Below are 5,740 nucleotides of genomic sequence, written 5' to 3'. Positions count from 1 at the left end.
GTTACAGCAATGCTCCCTGTCCTACTAAGATTTAGTTTCTTCCTTTAATGGTACAAAGTTGGAGTTTATTAATAAAATGATTTTAATACTAATGTATGTTGTTGTAGAAAACAATAATCCCAGCAGCTCAATTTTTCCAAGAAAGACTCAGGAACCAGACGATGTGCTGAAAGTCTATTCTCAGAGAGACAGAGAAAGCACCCAGCTGACCTTCCTACTCCACCAAGCATCACGGAAGGAAGCTCTTTCTCCTTCACACTATCTTAAATACCTTCCAGCTTAATGTCCCTCCTTTCTGTTTACTTATGTTCACTCCCTGTCAGCTGGTTTCTTGCTCTGCTCTCTTGACTAGGGTTGAATTTATTTAGCTCTTGGATTAAAGGTATATGCAAGGGCTGAGCCACACAAGTACTTGTTTAAACAGAAATGGTATGTGCTAGGGGTAAGTCTCACTATAACAAGGTCTTTTTTCAGTAAATAACACAATCTTCAGGTTCACAACGTAACCAAGTATCCTGCAACAGATATGAGTATTGAAAAATGAGGAGGAGGAGGGAGAGGAGAACAGGAAGAAGAAGAAGGAGGAGGAGGAGGAGGAAGAGAAGGAGAAGGAGAAGGAAGGAGAAGAAGAAGAAAGAGAAGTAGTAGAAGAAGAAGAAGAAGAAGAAGAAGAAAGAAGAAGAAGAAGAAGAAGAAGAAGAAGAAGAAGAAGAAGAAGAAGAAGAAGAAGAAGAAGAAGAAGAAGTGAACAATGGTAGCTGTGTACACCCAGGGAATCAGTGTGAAATTTTCAAGAAAGGCAAGAGACAGAGGTTATCTATTATTTTATTGGCTTTTGATTAAGTAAAAACTATTTTGGTGTACTTATCTCTACTTAAAAGACTTTCTTAGTAAATGAGAATATAAGGCTGGTATCCAACTTAGAGTTCCTTCTGTCTCAGTATCTATAGCTGGATATGTGTTTATGAGTATGTTAGTTAAGTGTACAGGCTGAAAAGAGAAGGACAGTTTTTTAAAAGTCAAAGGAACTCTTAATGTTTACAGGCCACAAGGTTTTGAGTGTGAGTATAGCTCTTAAGGTTGCATGTGAAATTTTATTTTTTATTTATTTTATATATTTTATTTTGCATTTTATTGGATATTTTATTTATTTACATTTTAAATGTTATCCTATTTCCAGAATTCCTCCCCAGAAACACCCATCTCATTCCCCCTCCTCATGCTTCTATGTGAGTGTGCCCCACCTACCCACCCACTCTGCCTCCCCAGCCTCACATTCCCCTACACTGGGGTATGGTACCTTCATCGGACCAAAAGCCTCTTCTCTCATTGATGCCCGACAAGGCCATCCTATGCTACATATGCAACTGGAGCCATGGGTCCCTCCATGGGTATTCCTTGGGAGCTCTGGTTGGTTGATATTGTTGTTCTTCCTATGGGGTTCCAAACCCCTTCAGCTCCTTCAGTCCTTTCTCTAACTCCTCCATTGGGGACTCTGTGTTATGTTTTACAAAAAGGTCATAACTTTACAGATGAGAAAAGAGTACTGGTTGTAGAAGATATTTAATCTCTATCCTATCTTTGATCATTAAGTTTCCAAATAAAAGACACACAATTTTGATTATTTATAATAACCCTTAATCTGCACAAGAGCTAGCCAGATACTATTAAAATCTATTTCCTATCATTAACCTTGAGTTATTACTATGGTTTTCTGGGATATTCTTAATTCCAATTGGCCAACCCTCAGGACCATGTTTTTATTTTTACTCCTAACCCATGGCTTCTTTCTCCTCTCTCTCCTCTCCCCCTTCTTCCCTTTTCTCGTGGTCTCCTCTTATCCAAAAGCCAAGAACCTCGAGCCCAGCCTATCTCAATTCTGCCCAGATATAGGCTGTATGCATCTTTATTTACCAATCAGAAATAATGTGGGAGTGAGGTCACATAGCATCACTCGGGTCTACTAGTGGACTCTCTTGTTTCTGGGGCAACTAGGTCTTGAGGCCCCCAACTAGCATTACAAAACATAGCAACAGACCAAACTTCAACAATGGGCAAATACAAAGATCATGTTTTAGCATGTAGCATGATTCATTGGTTGTTTTAACATTTTTTGAAATGTATTTTTAAAAGGAAAAGTATAGAACATTATTTCTGTACAGGCAATATTTGTGGTTATTTTGCTGTTGATATTTGATGCATCAAATTCTTGACACTTAGTATATCTGAAATTTAAATGTGAACTCAGAACTGAAGGTTTCATTTCCTTTCATATGTTCCCTGATCCTCTTGAAATGTTAATTCTGCCACCATTTCTATATCTGAGACTTGCATTCTGATTTCAAGGACTGGTGATGGTTGAAGTTCCATCATGTAAAACTTCATCCCAGCTAAACACAGCTTTAGGCCTTTCCTGCCTAGAGAGGGAAGTGTTGGCCTGTCCTCCCTAGGGTATGCATGACAAAGCCTTACTTCAAGAGCAGAGAGTCACTTGATGGTAAAGCTCAAGGAAAACTTGGCCTCACTTTAGACACCTAACTGCATAAACTAGGATACTGGAGGTTTGGTCTGCACAATCCCTAAGTTAGCACCAAGTACAGAAGGACTTGTTTTCATTACAAGGTGTCAGAGACCTACCATTTTAGTACATCCTTTACTTGAAATGCAGAATCTGACATAGATATAATTTGGTTATACAAACCTGGAAGACTCATGAATACATTGGACAGTTGTCAGGTATGTACACAAAACTTTTCACTTTCATAGTGGCAATCGTTCCCTCTTGTTCTTCTGTCAAATATCAAGAGCCATCTTTGTAGTGTAGCTGCTCTCATCATCTTAACCTTCGAGATTAAGAGTAAACTCCTTCAGGTAGTACTGACTCCTGGTTCCGAGAATTGGAAGTAGGATTCCTAAGAAGGCTAGCAGGAGAATTGGATTCAGTTTAACCTGCCCAGTTGTACAGATGATCACCCGAGATCTTTTCAGGGTCATCTACTTTGTGAAGCTGAGGTCTTCCTGTGTGATGCAGAAAAGAAATTTCATAGAAAAGTTGGACGTCATTAAGGAAAAGATTTTACTGTAAATTTAAACATGGTTGTGTGGAGGAGGAGGAGGATGGAAAGAGAATGTTGGAGGAATAGACCACTGTTTCTTTTAGACACAAATACTTTCTTATTTTGTATATTCCTTCTTGTCATTTCCCATTGTTGGCAACTCCCTCTGTTCTTCTCACATTTGCTCATGTTGGGAAAGTTTAGCTCAAATTGAAAATTTCCATAATATGTACTTAGTCCTTTCTGATGTTTGATCTTGGTTGTCAGCTGAATTGGATCTGAGATCCACTAACAGAGGAACCACAAGACACACTCTGAGGGATTTTCTGGATCAGGTCATTTGAAGTAAGAAGACCCACACTGAATGTGGGTAACGCCTTTTGGTAGAGTCAGGATACAAGGAGGTCTGAGCAGAAAACTTTATGCTTTCAGCCTCCCTGCCTTCAATCTCAATTGTGAGTTCTTCTATTGATGCCACTGCTGCAGCTGTCAACACCCACGGCATCAGCACTGGTGCTAATGCTGCTACATTGCCTTGTTGGGGTTAGAACCCAGCTTCCTTGGGCTTCCATTGTGGAACGAAGACAGGTGGATCTCTAAGAATGCCCCAGCTTTGAATGCCAGGGTGACAGTGACATAGCACTCAGCCTTGTGGATGGAACTGCTACTGGAGTCTCAGCCTTCTCTGTAAAGACAGCCATTGTTGGACTTTCTAGATCAGATTCTAAACCAATTGGATAAATCCACCATTAAACTATATTCATTCTGAATGTTCTGTTCCTCTAGAGAACCCTGACTAATATCGTTTAATTTAACTAATATAGTTAAATATGTTTAAAATTTCTGAGCCACAAGGGTTTTTTTTTACAAATGCATTTTATTTGTATATTTTATTGTATCATATATTAATACAATTTATATTATATTTATTATATCATATAGTTACCTGTACCATGTATAGTGAGTGTGTATGTTTCGGGGGGGGGAGGTTGGAAGGCAGTGGACCATATCAGGTAGCCTGGTCCCCAGTTGAGCTAAAGACTTTGAAGCCCTGGAGACTCTGAAGGGACAGTAGGAGCTTCACCTGTTCTGGCCACCAGGCCCCTGTCACTAGCCGCAGCCCCCCATATGTTTACAGCCATCAGTCATGTAAGGGCAATGTCTGAAGCCCCTCTAAATGTAGATGAGGCATCCCTAACATCTCAGACCAAGACAATAGGAAAAGAGACCTGACCTGTGGTCACATAAGCTCAAGACAGAGATCTCCAAGCTTAATTAGGTACCTAGAGGTCCAGAGAACATTGTCAATAAGATTCCCTCCCCAGACATTCCTTTCTGTAAAAGGTTTTTAATCTCAGGCCCACCTTGAGAAGTGGGGTGTGGTTTTACACATCCACTTTCCACCATGGCAATAAATGATTTGGAACCACAGACTGCCTCTTTTCATCCAGCTCCACCGTGGAGAGCCATGGAGAAGGCCTTTGCCTACAGATCTGCTGTCTAATCTTCCATAGTAGGCACTCTCAGCCACACTACCAGCAAGCCTGCCCCTGTCAAGCCAAGGACAACCACGGTGGTACCAGCTGGAGCTTCCCTTTTTCCCCTGGCCCTGGGCTAGATCCAGCCCTTGGGCCCCTACTCCATTCTCAGCTCTTCGGCAGTTCCCAGGGGTTCCTGAGTGTCTCTTCAAGAGCCTAAGAACCAGATTGCCAGGGGCTGATGAGATGGCTCAGTGGGTAAGAGCACTGATTGCTCTTCTGAAGGTCCTGAGTTCAAGTCCCAGCAACCACATGGTGGCTCACAATCATCTGTAATGAGATCTGATGCCCTCTTCTGGTGCTGTCTGAAGACAGCGACAGTGTAGTTATGTATAATAATAAATAATTAAAAAAGAAAAAGATGGTCCCAGACTCATTGCAGGCCATTGGATCCCTTCCTGTACCTCAGACTGCAATTTCCCACCCCTGAGCAGTGACCCAGGACTTCCTTAAGGCCCAACACCTGCCTAGCAACTGTGTGGGGTAAGCGAAGTCAAATTCTCTGCATTCTTCCCCCCCCCCCAAGTGGGAGAGGCCCGTGTACATGCAGGTGTGTGTACGTGTGTGTGTGTGTGTGTGTGTGCGTGTGTATTAGTTGAATGTGTATGGTGAAGGAGAGGATAATGTTAGGTCAAATTCTCTCCATCTTATTTTTTTTTGAAAGAAGGCCTCTTACAAAGCCTGAAGAACATCAATATAGCATGACTAACTGGCCTGTTAGCCCAAGAGATCCTCTCATTTCCCTTCCCCAGAAGTTTTTATGTGAATTTCCAGGTCCTCATATTTGCATGGCAAGCATACAGCTTTTTCTTGCTGTAATTTTGTGAAATGAAGTTCTTATTACATTGTATGGAACATAGTGTACATAACTGTTGATAAGTGGTAACTGTTAGCATTTTGTCGAAACTCCACCCCACAGTTACCTGGTGACAATCAGGTATGCCTGACACACTATAAAAGGGTCTGCTCGCTTTTTCTGCTCTCTTGCTCTCTTGACTTCTTGCTCTCACTTTGTCTTCTCTCTCCATGTGCTCACGATCAGCTTCTACTTCTCTGCTTTCTCTGTCTCTATTACCTTCTCAATTCCCCTCCTCATCCTCTGAATAAACTCTATACTGTATTGTCATGTGGCTGGTCCCTCTGGGG

Source organism: Mastomys coucha, unplaced genomic scaffold (assembly GCF_008632895.1).
Source record: "Mastomys coucha isolate ucsf_1 unplaced genomic scaffold, UCSF_Mcou_1 pScaffold2, whole genome shotgun sequence".
Classification (NCBI taxonomy): Eukaryota; Metazoa; Chordata; class Mammalia; order Rodentia; family Muridae; genus Mastomys; species Mastomys coucha.
This window is presented reverse-complemented; position numbering follows the sequence as displayed.